The sequence below is a fragment of the Nesoenas mayeri genome (assembly GCF_963082525.1).
Source record: "Nesoenas mayeri genome assembly, chromosome: 4".
Classification (NCBI taxonomy): Eukaryota; Metazoa; Chordata; class Aves; order Columbiformes; family Columbidae; genus Nesoenas; species Nesoenas mayeri.
This window is the reverse complement of record NC_137540.1, coordinates 59288082-59302922: the sequence shown is the minus strand read 5'-3', so window position 1 is coordinate 59302922 and position 14841 is coordinate 59288082. Positions and strand designations below refer to the sequence as shown.

The following is a 14841-nucleotide window of genomic DNA, read 5'->3' as shown; positions in this document are numbered from 1 at the left end:
GCAAGCATCTGATTTTTGGCTAAGAAAGTATGAAGAATGTCAGAACTCTGAATGCTTTTTAAAACAGGATTTTCAAATAATTAGCAGCAAGTAAAAATATGAATAAATGCAAAACATCATGCAAATGTATACCCATGCTTGAAAGTTCCTAGTTACTTTAAATGATATAAGGAGCAGGGAGGGAATACTGATCATTTTGCTTATAGAATTTTGAGGGGTTTGTGCCTACTTTGTGATAAATATTTACATTGAACATATGCCTTTTGATGTCAAAAGTGTAACGACCAAGTTTTGTTTTTCAAGCAGAAGGCTGGAATGCAGATGGAAAGGGCCCTAATGTCTGGGACATATTCACCCATCAGGGAGGAGATCGAGTTTTCAAGAACCAGACTGGTGATGTAGCTTGTGGCAGCTACACTCTGTGGGAGGAAGATTTGAAATGTATCAAACAGCTTGGATTGACTCATTATCGCTTTTCTCTTTCCTGGTCACGTCTGTTACCTGATGGGACGACAGGTTTCATCAACCAGAAAGGCAATTGTTTCTTAAAAATAGAAGGTTGCAGCTTTAATTCAAGGTTATTGCTGCAGTCTGGCATAATTAATCCAGTATGCTATTCTGCAGTGTAGCTTTGAAATTGCAACTTTTTTCAGAGTAATTATGGCATGATTTTTTATAGGTTTGCAACAACTTACTAATTAATATTCTAGATCCCCTTGGATAGCACAATCTTTTGGGATAGGATTAGTATTATGTTTCCTATGTATCTTTTTTGCTTACTCCAGTTTTTTTAATTGCAACTCTAAATCATTTTGCTTCATCAGAATGTTTATACTTACAGGGATCCTAGCTATGAGCATATTTTTGGATGGCTTGCAATAGACAAGTATCTTATTTGACAAATGCATTTAGATAGTTTATCAGTATACTATGATGTACTGAACCTCACATTGACTATTTTGCACTCAGAAGGACATGCTTTTCCCAGATATTTTCTTTAGCAAAGTAGGGAGGATTCTTCAGACTCAGCTAGAAATTGTGCTTAGCTCTGTGACAAACACAAGACAGTCCCTGCTCTGAAAAGAAGAGTTTTCACAGTCTCAGCAGACAGTGTAAATGTGGAAAGGGATACAGCACATCAACAAGCTGCTCAGATTGATAGAAGATATACAATTTCTTACACTTTTGACTTGTTTATTTTAATTCCATTGGTATGGACTGGGGGAATGATGAAGGTCACTCACTAGGAAAAATAGGAACTGCAGCTTTGGCTGCAGAATGTGGAGAATGGAAGAAAGAAGAAATAAAGAGAACTGTGAAGAATAAAAGCAACTGAAGCTGAACCAGAAAGGATAGTAGAATCAAAATAGTTGGCTGAGGTCTCATATGCCAGGAGGATAATGTTCCAAGGAGAAAAGAGCAAAGAAGATTTGGATGAACCTCTGAATCTCAGTTTTGCCTCCTGCTCTTCTGAATCTTAGTACTACCAAGAAGATAGATATCTTTGTACTTCTGGGGCAGTGTTTGCCTTGGCAAATCTTTTCTTTGCCTGATTTAAAGACCGCAGAGATGGAAGGCTACAAAAGGAAAGGATTTCTTACAAAATTCTCTTCAGGTTATCCTGATCTGTACTAGGAAGATAGCAGCAGAAGAAATATTTTTCTGCAGAATTTCGGTGATGTAGAGTTTGGCTGTGCAATAGGCAGCAGCCTGTCCTCTGTATCCTGTAGATTACTGTTTTCACCAGAGAGTGGAAGAGCCTTTGTTTCAAGAATTCAGAAAGGCAGGGGCTGGTGAATCTGTTGTAAACAGTCCGACCAGCCATTCTCCCCTGCAGAGCATGACTGCAAAAACCCTGCCAGCATCCCAGAGAGGCTTGAATGGAAGCCTTTCCTTTGCCACCAAAATTTACAATATGTGGCCCACTTTCACTGGCACAGCTTGCCCTTCCCTAGGAGTGTTTTTTGTGGTGTGTTGAATATAAATTGGGCTGTGTCTTTGTGGTTTCTCTGAATATAAAAAGGGCAACTGTAGAGTCTTGCATCTGGGCAGGAACGACCCCAGGTTCCAGTATAAGTTGGGGAACGACCTATTAGAGAACAGCATAGGGGAAAGGGACCTGAGGGTCCTGGTGGGCAGCAGGATGACCATGAGCCAACACTGTGCCTTTGTGGCCAGGAAGGCCAATGGCATCCTGGGGTGGATTAGAAGGGGGGTGGTTAGTAGGTCAAGAGAGGTTCTCCTTCCTCTCTACTCTGTCCTGGTGAGACCACACCTGGAATGTTGTGTCCAGTTCTGGGCTCCTCAGTTCCAGAAGGACAGGGAACTGCTGGAGAGAGTCCAGTGCAGGGTAACAAAGATGGTGAAGGGCGTGGAGCATCTTCCTTACGAGGAAAGGCTAAGGGAGCTGGGTCTCTTTAGCTTGGAGAAGAGGAGACTGAGGGGTGACCTCATTAATGTCCATAAATATGTAAAGAGTGAGTGTCACGAGGACGGAGCCAGGCTCTTCTTGGTGACAACCAATGGTAAGACAAGAGGCAACGGGTACAAACTGGAACACAGGATTTTCCACTTGAATACGAGAAGAAACTTCTTCATGGTGAGGGTGACAGAGCACTGGAACAGGCTGCCCAGGAAGGTTGTGGAGTCTCCTTCTCTGGAGATATTTGAAACCCACCTGGACACATTCCTGTGTAACCTCATCTGGGTGTTCCTGTTCTGGCAGGGGGATTGGACTAGATGATCTTTTGAGGTCCCTTCCAATCCCTAACATTCTGTGACTCTGTGATTCTTTCCTGTACTGATATTCTTTCAGCTGGGGCTGCAGGCACTGTACAACCCCACAGGAATGCCTACTGAATGAGGTTTGTTATTTAGATGTCAAAAAGGAAGATAGCAAGCAGACATTCTGAATACACTTGGTAAGGAAAGCTAACATTTTGAAAAAACTCAGCTGTAATTTCAGAAAATGTTCTCTTGATCCCCAGTATAAGCAGTTGCCTGATTAATATTATGAACTTTACATTTAGCGAAAGGGCATTGGAGGAACTCCAAGTAGGCCAGCTTTCATTAGGCAGGAGTTCACTTCTCTTGTGCAGTGATCTGTTGAAGCAATTGTAACTGCATAGCATGGAAAGGCCATCATCTTCTATATAAACATTTTTACAAAGATCATATGAAGAATTAGAAAGCTTAGAGCAATGTCCTTTCAAATAAAATCATTCACACCAACTGATTCACTACCAATTTCACACCTAAGACATAGGACATTTGAAAACCTTTAAAACTATTCTGTTTCCAATTTGGTGGTGGTGATATTGTAGGTGTATTGTTCCCAAGATGTGTCAGGTTTTAGGCTAAAATTCACATCGAGTTTGTTTTTGAAGTATTTTTGTACAATTATTTTTACCCTGGTTGTCCTGAGCTGTACAAGTTAGCTGCTAAACTCTGACCATCAGTGTGGAGGGAGACAGAAATAGTAGACATGGGGTATTGAGTTTGGGAGAGCTTGATGTTATGCCTCACTTCAGCATGAAGGTAGGGAATCAAGATGGGGACAGAAGATGACAGAAAGGAAAAAAAGAATGATCCTTTGGTTTCCAGGGACAAAATACTCCTTAATGTCTATAATCCCATAATTTTGGGGTGTCCCCACAAAAGCCTTACATACACACTTTCTTAGAAGAAAATTTTGTTCTATGTTTCTTTTCTAGCTGATTCACAGTTATAGCCTTAGAAACTAGATCAGGCTATTCTGGAAGGTATGAGACAATATGGAAATTGGACTTGACGTTCACATTTTTCAGGGATGTACTTCTATTTCTTTTCATATCCTAACACAAAGTATAAATCTTTTCCAATAATAGTGTTTAATTGAGATGTAAAAAATGAATGATAGCTAGTTGCATTTAAATGTTATAGATTGTACTAAGTAATTTATAATCTGAAAACTAGAATGGGAAATTCTAGTGTCTTCTAGGCAAGCATTACTCTCAATGTGGTAGAACAGGATCTTGTACCAGCAAAAGATTTCTTTTTTCCCTAGTTTAAGCTTGTATAGTTCATCTTGCAGTCCCACCAGTAAACAGTTAACACACCCCCAGTCCCACTGAAGTCAAACAGGTCCAAAAGTAACAGTAAAAAATTCTATTAGCTCCTAATTACTCTTGCAAATTACAAAAATATGCTTTTCAAAGTCTAAAATTCAAGTATATTCCTTTCTCTTTTACACAGGTGTGTTCCCGGGAACAGGCAGGTATCTCCTCAGAATTTAGCATGATTTTCTGTGCTGCATTCAGAAGGAAAAGCAAAGTGCCTTTGAGATTCATTGTGAACTACTTTGTAAACAAACTTATTGAATCATGCTGTGCTAAAGGATGTGTATTCACCTGTTTGTTTACAAGAACGCACTATATAAATCTGGGGTTCATAACTGATTGTTGCAGTAAATTCTGTCTTTAAAATCCACTTGACAGAAATCCTTATGGTCAGTCATTTGAAGTTAGGATAATCTGAAATCTAATACTGTCCTTTTGAGAAGAAGGTAGTATGGGATTCTGTGTTGGTATTTTTAAATATCAATACACAGTAAGCTGAACCTGAAAATACCAGAGAAGTTATAGTACAATACAGTACAGACATATTTACTAATGAACATGTTTCCTGCTGTTAAGAATAATAATCTAAACAATACATTATGTCCTAAGCATACATTTTGTTAACCTTTGCAACTTCGTCTTCCTCCTCCTCCTCCTTTCTGCTGTGTTCTCAGCTTCTCTATTCTTAGTTTCACTGCAGAAAGGTCTTGGGACATTTCATGAGCACCTATGTCTTCTTAGGATATGTGGTGGTCCAAGACCTATGACATTTTAATGATTTTTAGGTTTCTAAGTTTCTTGAACACTTCTGTGTATTTAGCTCAAGTCTCTGAAGCAAAGACTGACTGATATCCACATTCCACCAGCATGATAGAGACCTATTCCTGGCTGGAGCCTCTTAGCTTATCAAGTAATAATTGAAGGCTACTGTTGTCCTTTTCCAATTACCACACTAAATCAGATAGTTCAAGTAAAAGAGCAAGCTAATTGATACTCTTTGAACCAGAGCTTATGATGTGTTTTGCAATATCTAGTGTTTTCAGAAGTCTTAAATGCAATGTAGTTGTGTCTGAATGTAAGCAAAATTTTAAATGCCTGTATAAGAGCTTAAGGTACCCTGATATTTAAACTTACAGTGACGTCTCAGCAGCATAAAAATAGTCCTTTAGGAAACATGTTCATGTCTGCCACTGCTAGATCTGAACAGAAGGTGAATTCCTTTTAAGCCTCTAGAAATAGATCTCGAGCACTGTCCGGCTTTAACAACACATCCAGGAAATTAAAGTTGATCTCTCTCTTATCAAGAGGGGACAAGAAAGGTTGGGAGTCATGAGCTTTTAGAGATGTGAGATAATTCCTTCTTGCTGTTAGAGGGACTGAGCAGTTTGTAGCAGTGGCAGTGTAAAAGGAAGACAGTTGGTTTCTTGGATAAACTATTCCCAAGCCATTCAAGTTAGTGGCTAAAGAGACAAGTGCCCTAAACTCCATCTAAAATCTAGTAGACCCTAATGAAAATCCTCAGATGTCATGTAGACCTGGTAAGATACCTGAGCTAATGAGGGAACCATTGAATTCACAGCATTGCAAAATATTGAATGCATTGACAGTATCTTCTTTGTCTTGATGCCGGCATACACAGATATGGGAAACAGAACATTCTAGAGAAAACAGCTTGCCCAGGCTAACCAAGTTCAAATCATAAAAGATCAGCTTGGTTACCTCGCTGTGTGTGACACTGAACTTTTTAAAAGACACAGTTCTCAAGGAAAGAAATGCATTCATTAGAACAAATCTACCTGTCAGGCTCTCAAGTGTCAGGAATTTTCCAAGACGCTTTCAACTTGTACATGCAGCCAGGCTGCCATTCAGGTATTTAAATGAAAGGATTATGTTTTCATGTGACCAGCACCCATCAGAATTATGTTTCTCCTGGGGAGATGCTGTCCACTGATCTATTTTGAAAATTTGCATCCTCATTTCATTTTATGTGCCTGGTTGGAAGATTTTGTGTGCTGAGCATTTTTGCCAACTCTGGGGTCTTGTAACAGTAGTCAGCGTGCAGTTAAGAGGAAATATTTGCATCTCATAACAGAAGATGTGCAGTGAAGTTTCTTCATGTGTTAAAACATAATGAAGTTATTAAGTTAATCCTTTTTTGTTTCTTGTAATATTTTCAAGAGTCAATTACTACAGCAAAATCATTAGTAACCTAGGAAATGCCATCCTGTTCCCTATATCACTTTGGCTCACCTCAGTCCTTAGAAGATGAAAGTGACTGGAGATCTGAAAAGATCATTGAGACCTTTGATATTCATGTAAAGTATTGCTTCAGAACATTTGGAGACTCAGTGATCACTATTAATGATCCTTATGTTGTTGCTATAGGTGGTTATGAAAAATGTATAGCCCCGGCATTGGTATCAGAGATTACAAGGCAGCTTATAATGTGATAAAAGCTCATGCTAAAGCTTGAGACAGTGGCATATTTGGATAAAACAATGTGAACTTGTGTCTATAACTTTGAACTTGGATTAGTAGAACTTCTACAAATTCTGTAGGAGACCAAAAAGCAACTGAAGGGTACCTGTCCTTTACCTTGGGTGGGTTTGTCAGGACAATATTTACTGATGGTGAATATCCAGCCATCATGAAGTCCTGGATTTCCGCAATGCATTCAAAGCAGGGTAACTTATCATCAAGGATTCTAGAATTCACTAAAGACGTAAAAATTAGGATCATGGGTACCGATGACTTCTTTACTCTGAACTGTTAAAATTAAGACCAAGAAAATGCAGACAAGAGACAAAATGTTTTAGTGGACTGTGAAGCTGAGCAAATAATGGATCCTTCTTGGTCTGTTGCAAGTGGGAGTTTATGGCTAGCTGTAGCACCACGCAGTTTGCACTGACTTCTGTGTTATATCAAGGAGAAACCTAAGGCTCACAGGACCGTTTTACTGGCTGATGATCTGAGAATCCAATGTGTAATATTGAGGAGCCCATCTGGATGGCATAAGACATTGTGCAAAATATAAATAAACAAGTCACCTTGGGATTCTTAGTTCAATTTTGGCATGCTGGCTATGAAGAGTAGAAGTAGAAGCCTTAGTGTTTTCCTATTGTCTTTGTACTTGATAGCTATTTTATAGTTTGAAATGACACACTGGTGCTATATAATCTTTTGAACTGCAAAAATTATCTTTCTGATGCCAGCAGTAAGGCTTTCCTGGCATGCATCTACTCCTGGCAATGGAACGTGTGGTGACTGCCAGTGCCAAGGGGTTAAGGAGCAGTGACAATAAGCAGATGCTAATACAGGAAAGATATTTTAGTCTTCTCATTAAAATAAGTCATTTCACTGTCTTCATGGATATTTGCACAGTTTTGCTTTTCCATTGTTAGTCATGAAAGGTCAGCTCATGGAAAATTAAGTTAATAGGGTCAGTGCAATTTGATGAAAACTAGTTTTAGTTTGTAGCTTAGAAAAGATAGAGGGTAATGCATCTGATTTTATGGGCTTTCTTACATCTGTTCTGAATAAAACTCCTGCTCTCTTTTTCTAGGACACATGTAATAACTCTATAATTTACATCACTGAGAATGGGTTTTCCCAAAGTGACCCTGCTCTACTTGATGACAGTCAACGATGGGAGCATTTCATGCTGATTTTACAGGAAATTTTAAAAGGTACCATTTTAAATGACGAGCGGTCAATTGTGCAAACTTAATATAATTTTTTGGTGCTTATTTGCATTCAGCAATGGCCAATGATTCTGGAAGCTCAAACTCATGTAAATCAGAATGAATTGATGTGATTAGAAAAAAAAACACAAACTGTTTAGCTGAAAGAAAAACAAGTAATTTTAAACTTGCTCCCTTGACTAGCGGTGGAAACAGATTAAAAGGTGCTCCATACAAACACTTTTTCTAAACTCAGTTTTGTAGAGCCATCGTTGTTTGTTAAGCACAGCAACCACATTGGTCTTCAAAAGTGCTCATCTTTCATATTTCTCATTGTGAACAATGTACATTTGAGTGCAACTGAAAACCTGGCCATTATATCTCATAATATCCTTACAGAATATGACCTCCGAAACACAATGAGGTCTGTGTAATGATTCTTTCCTGTACAGGGCCATAAGTCATTATAGCTCAGCTTCTGCCTTTATGTCAAGATGGCCAAAAGTGTTCAGCACTGGTGAAGCTGTTTTTTTAAAACCATGCTTTACCATTAGTTTTGACAGAAACAAAGTTGGCCCCATTTCTGGAAATTCTTTCCCTACCTTCCTTCTGTTGGTGGTATTCTCTGAGGTAGTTTACAGGGATTACATCTTGCTGTGTGTTAAATCCATCAGCTGTCAGGCACTCTATGAAGAAATGCCAGTAACATTATCATGTAACTTCTCGCCTGCTATGTTTAGTAAACAGTTTGTTAAGGCCACTCCGTATATAATGACCCATGAATGAGCAACCCATTTCAAATTTTCAGCACAGATATCCTGCAAAGCAGGATATTCTAAGATGTTCACTTTATTGAATGCTTAAATGCTTAACCATTTATTAAGTGTTATGTGAAGCAGAACAGTTTAATTGCTCTGCATACAGGGTCTACTCTACAATAATTCCTCATCTTTTGAGCTAACTTTAGAAATTACTAGTATGGGCTTATTCATGCAATGAGCTCTGGGTCATGACAGGGGCCTGTGTGGGCTCTGCTGAGGGATTTGGACATGCCTACTTACTTTTTTTGTCTAACCAATAAATAAATATGCTTAACTACAAAGGAGAGTATATCTACAGCCTGTTACTGCACTTATTAGCAGAAATATTTTAATATGTTACAACTGGATTGATAATATCCTATTTTATCTGTTTGCATTAAAAAACCTCCTAGCTTTTAAAATACATGCTTTCACTAATTATGTTAATTTTGTCAGCCAAAATTTTCAAAATAATGAGGAGATTCCCTTTTCAGGACCTTGGGTTTTAGAAAGAGCTATGCTCTAGTACTCTGAAAAACAGATACCTCAATGCCTTTCAAGCTAAGTCGCAAAAATGCGGGTGTCCAAAATTCCTAAAATTTTTACTATCACCAGGACTATTTCAGTTACAAGATTTTGAAGGGCAGGATCAATCCTGAGTTGGTACAGCAACTTTTACCCACTAAGAATGTGGTCACATAGCATGGATAAGTGATAAAATCACTGTATGTTACATCTACACATTATTTTTAGAAAAATATTTTGATGCTGTTAGAGAAAATTGAGATTTTTATTTTTTTGGGCAGTGTTAGTTAATAAGGCCAGGAGGAGCAATGTAAATATGAACTAGGAAATAGAGAGTGAACAGCATGCAGCTACTATGAATGTATCATATTATAGCTATTATAGATTTAAAACAGTTTTTAAATGGGTACAGCTACTGCCATGTTGCTTCTGAACTATATGAATAGATAAAGGCATCAATATTTTAATAAATGTGGATATACATATTTAGCATCTCTACAGAGCCATAAGCATGCATGGTGCTTTACAGATAAATGAAAATGATGTCTTCTTACCCCAAGGAACTGAAAATCTAATTTAGATACAATGCATGAAGAGATGATGAACAGAAAGCTGAATGAGAGGTAAAAAGAGAACATGGATCAGAGTAGTGAAATGCTTTTTACTATGGTTGCTCTTCCTTAATTTTATGTAATGTATGTTAAGGATGACATCTAGACCAAAGATCAAGGCTGCCAATAAAAAGGTAATTGAAACTACTTAGTTTTGAAAAGTGGAACCTTCTAAAAGAAGTAATGGTTTTATAAAATCTATGGAGGAAAGCAGTGCAAATAGTGTGTAAACTATTGCCAGAGGCAGCTGCTGGAGAAGAGCAATGAAGTTATTCCATAATCTGGCTGGTAGAAGATTATTAATAATGCTGATGGGGAGTAAAGAATGAATTAGATGAATTTTAGCTTGCAAAGGCCTGCAAGAAGTAGGCACTGGAAAGAGAGTTGAACTCAGTAGGAATAAAAAGTAAAGAAGTTGAGAATGATGTGATGTGATGTGATACGGGCAGAGGCAAATAAGAAGGAGACGAGCAAGAATAAATGTGAACGAGCAGGACTAGATTTGGGAGTAAATAGAAAACATACGAGCATTTAATTTGCAGTCAGTCAGAAGGTCAACAGTAAAAAATGCAGGGCAAATAGAAGAAAGTATTGCAAGGAGAAAGGGATGAGTAAAGCTTAAGATTCAGATGGTGTTAATTTTCTCCTTAAATATGCTTGAATGAAGCAGAAGAGAAAATGAGATACAGAGGATGCTGACTGCAAATGGGAAGTGCAGAGCAGAACTTAAATTGACAGTAAGCAAGGTGATACAGCTAAGAGGATTTTTTTAAAAATGCACTTTAAGTTAAATGCAATGCCTTCTGGACAACTTTTTCTGTCCTTTTTTTCCCCCTCAGACTTCTAAGAGTTGTTATAAAACCTTTTATATATTGTCATCACTGTGTGCTTTGACCCTCCTCTCATGAACTAACTGTTTAGTCTGTGTCATAGATACATACAAGCCTGCTTTTGCTGCATTCCCATAAAACAGTGAGGTTATAATACAATACTGTAGTCCATGAAAATATGATTTATTGTTAAATTAAATATGGATGTCATAATGTGAGACCCTCAGGTCAACTATGAGCTTGAATGTTATTGAAAGAGCTGGAGCAGCAGCTCTGTTTCTTCGTTGCCACTGACAAAAATGCCTCTACAAATAGAATATAACAATGCAGACATCTTAAAGAGTCTCTGAGACGTACTGTCCCTGGCATAACATCGCCATGTGACATTTTCAAGAACTATAAATACATTGACTGCATTACAGTGTAAAAGTTAAGAAGCTTTGCAGTAGTCACTGCAGAAGCATTAAAATCAACTGAATTTTTTGTGAATACTATGAAAGGTTCAAAGGTTTTAAAAAAAACCCAACCCAATGAAAATAAAAGACAAAACTCAAGAAAACAAACTAAAAAACCCCTAAAAACATAAGATATAACTAGCATAGGACAATGTCTTTATCAGATTTTTAATATAGTTTTTAAAGGTCCAGAATACATAGGTATGATTTCACAAGGTCCCAGTTAAATACCAGTTTTATAACTGCACATTTATTACAAGCATAGCCACACAAACTTTCACAGTGGAAATGTCTGATATCACCTATAGACAATAAACATGACCACTTCATAGCAATATTTTCTTGTTAATGGAGGTTTATACCTATTTTTTCACATTAATCCTGTAATGTGAATGTTTTAAACTGCAAAAGTGAGCATTTTTGTTTTTCAACTCTTAAGCAGCGTTTTTCGAATGTTAAATTATGAAGAAACATTTTCTTTCTCTAAAATGCTCTGTAGTCTGCCTTCAAAAGTATCTTAAGTGAAGATAACAGAACGCCCTTGTGAGCTCGTGTTGGGAAAATCTCTCTTCTATGGGAACAAGGGTAGTAAGAGCCTGGTCAGTACACCAACAGAAGAGGATCATCTCTGTGAAACAAAGATATGTGTCTGGTTTTCTTGCTTGCCCATGTCTTGATTTCAGCTGAAAATATGAAAATAAAAGCAAAATTATGCAATAGCTGCTAGATGTCTGCGGGCTGATCAGATGGTGTCTGGGCAAAGGGCTGCACAAGATACGAGAGCAGTGTTAGAAAGACGGTAGCAAGACTGAGTGTTGCAGCAGTTTGTTCAAGTTGTAGGTAATCTGGATGTATGCAGTGTTTCCTCCCACAGAACCCAAGAAGTGCTTTGATTGAAAAGCAACCAGACCCCAGACCCCAGTGAACCATTAGTTTGCAAAAGTGTTAGCAACTGCGGCACAAGAACAGTTCCTGCTCTGTAGAGGAGAGATACTGTGTGGGAGGTTTTGTGGCTAGTAGTTACCTCAGGGAGGATAACCTGAATATTTAGGCACTATGGATGTTGTATTACTGCAGGATAGCTTGTGATTAAGTCCCAACTAAAACCCTCTTTGGGGTACTACTTTTATTATAGACAGAGGCTTGCTTTGTTCAGATAGAAGTACTACTGTATTGTTGAAGCAAAATTCAGGAGTCTTTCAGCTTTGCTACTGTTTCCCTCAGCTGTGTAAACTGAGACTGGGCATCTCAGCCACTAACCAGTCTCTGATCTTCAAATCATATCTATGTGGCCAGAAAGTTTGAGGCAACTATTACTCACCTGCACATTAGAGATTTCCCTCAGGAAATGATTTGTACATATAAAACATAATCCCTATATCAGAAGTAGCTACTGTAGGTTTTTTTATTCTGCTTTTGTATTGTACAAGATGAAAGATAATGGCAACTCCACTGGAAAAAAAAAACCCTTACAAATAAAAAGGAGATATTTTGGCCTATATGATGAATAAACAGACTTTTATGAAAATTGCAGTTCAAATTTGTCAGATGTGAATTGCACATAACATTGTTGGGTTTGATATCAGTTCTAAGCGACATGCTTAATTCGGAGTTACCTTTCAGGAGAAGATGTACTAAATCCACAGAGACACATCATAAAAAAATACTGTACTAATGTTATGTCTTTGAGACAGGTTTTAATTTAAATCTCCCTCTTTTGAAGATAATTCAGTTTTAATAACTCAGGCCCATTATGTGCATTCTAAATGCCTTTGCTAGGATTATATACAGGATATCTCCTAGCTGAAACTAAGTTAATATATAATACAGTTTGGTGAAGCTTTTCCATATAGGCGTACATCTTTCCTGGAGTTGAGAGATAAGTCCAGTTTATTAGAATAAACATGTCTATTTAGATACCTATCACTTCTTAGTCACAGATTTCTATTCCAGAAAATGAGATTTGGCATTTTCATATACAACAGGAAACATATTTCTTCTTAGGGCAGAGCTCATTACCAGAAATATTATGAAAAATGGTTCAAAATGTATTAGAGAATTAGTAAGAAAGCTATTAAATGTAGTAGTGCTGGTACGACTGTTATCTCAGGATGTTCCTAAATGATGACTCCTGAGTATTTTCAATTGGAAGTATTCATGCCCTGTTTCTCGTCACTTGGTCTAAATATCTGCTGTTGACCATTTAAGTAGATGGACCTTATGTTCATTTGACAGTTACTGAAGAATGGATCTTTTCCAAGACGTGTTTAGCAGTGTGAACAGGAGAATGAATGAGAAAGGAACCTTAGTTAGGGTGTACTGTGTTTAAAAAAAAAAAACAAATCTCCATGTTGAAGTGCTTGGATAGCTAATATATTGCTATCCAGCTTTCAAACTGGTTATTTTTCATGATGTTTCTGTGATAATAATAGCTCATCATTTGATTTCATGGGAGTTATTGTCATTCTAAAGGGCTGAAAATGATGTAAATGCAGCTGTACAGGGAATATTACAATGTCAAATGAGGCAGTGTCATTGCAGTTCTATGTATTCAATGCTATAATGTCAAGATAAAAGGAAAGAAACCATATTGATCAATAGAGCAGAGTATCAGAAGTGATCGGATAAAATGCAAACAATGCATTATCTCCTATAAAACCTTATTAAATGAAAATACAACTTTCAGGCTACAACGGTGCATTGAATTTTAACTCACATATGTCTGAGTGTTTAAAGACACTACAGTTTTTACTGAGCAAGTATATGTTCCTTCAATGCATTAACACATACATTCAATATGACCTACTTTATAATTGCTGTGGGAGTTTGCCTTTGCATTTTTTGATAGCTCTCTGTTCAGATTCTCAGCCATAGCATTGCATTAGTTTATTTGCAGTGAATCAATTTTGCTAAAGAATCTCCCATTTTTATATAAAGAAACACTTAGCTTCATTACATAGGGAGTAAAATATCTCAATCTCAATTTTAAACTGGGGAAATTGAAGTAGCACAAGTTCAGTGTTATTTAGCTAAGGTCAAAAAGCAGATGGGATAATAGTAAGAATACTACCTGGATTTTTCTGCTCTCCTGTTCTGATTCCGTGTGTGCAATGTCACATTCCTGCTCCAAACGAACACATTTTGAAACAAACATTCATATCAGAGAATATGAAGATCTACATGAATGCACGGTACACATTTATCAAAAACACTAATGGGAAAGTCATCTACTGAACCCATATAGTAACTGGAAATTAAATACAAAATGTTACTCTTTCAAATATATTAAAGGTCCTTAGTGAGGCAAGTCTGGTGTTTGAACAGAAAGATTTTTGAGGAGTTAATAATTCTATTATACGGTGGAATAATTTGCCTAGCAAAAAGGTGGACGATTATGTTTCTGGGAAATGAAAAATCAAACCATCAAATAGTAAATTAAGTACAAGGCACGATTCCTCTATAAGAATGCTGCATCTATCTGAATACAACACAATTTAGAATACATCAATTGGAAAAAACCCCCATGTTTTACTTCTTCATGCTAGGGTAACAAAAAACCAGCTACATGAAGTTTTCTAGATTTCACTAATAATTCACCTTCAGAAAAAAGTAAATGTAAGAAAATGCAGTTCTTAAAAAGAGTATTAATTTTGTCATGTTGATGAATGCTTGAAAAGAAATTGCTTTTACATTTAATTTTCTTGAAATAATGTAAGAGCTAAATGTATATTTCTTGTTAGTCTCTGAGAGGAGGAAACCTCTGTTGGTGTCACTATTTTATTTTGGAAATGTAGCACCTGAAAGTAAAGATCTCTTAATATTTATAGCCATTCTGTGTTCTAC

General features: G+C 37.2%; 1 pseudogene across 1 annotated transcript in view; it reads left to right on the top strand.

Annotated features, from left to right (window-relative positions):
• LOC308040053 (cytosolic beta-glucosidase-like) overlaps positions 1-7824 on the top strand; it is a 35204-nt pseudogene extending 27380 nt beyond the window's left edge. Inside the window, exons 4-8 of the transcript in view lie at positions 307-534; positions 5234-5307; positions 6353-6497; positions 6878-7023; positions 7660-7824. The product of the transcript in view is annotated as a cytosolic beta-glucosidase-like (transcript). The remainder of the gene's footprint in view (positions 1-306; positions 535-5233; positions 5308-6352; positions 6498-6877; positions 7024-7659) is intronic.
• The last annotated feature ends 7017 nt before the right edge of the window (positions 7825-14841 follow it).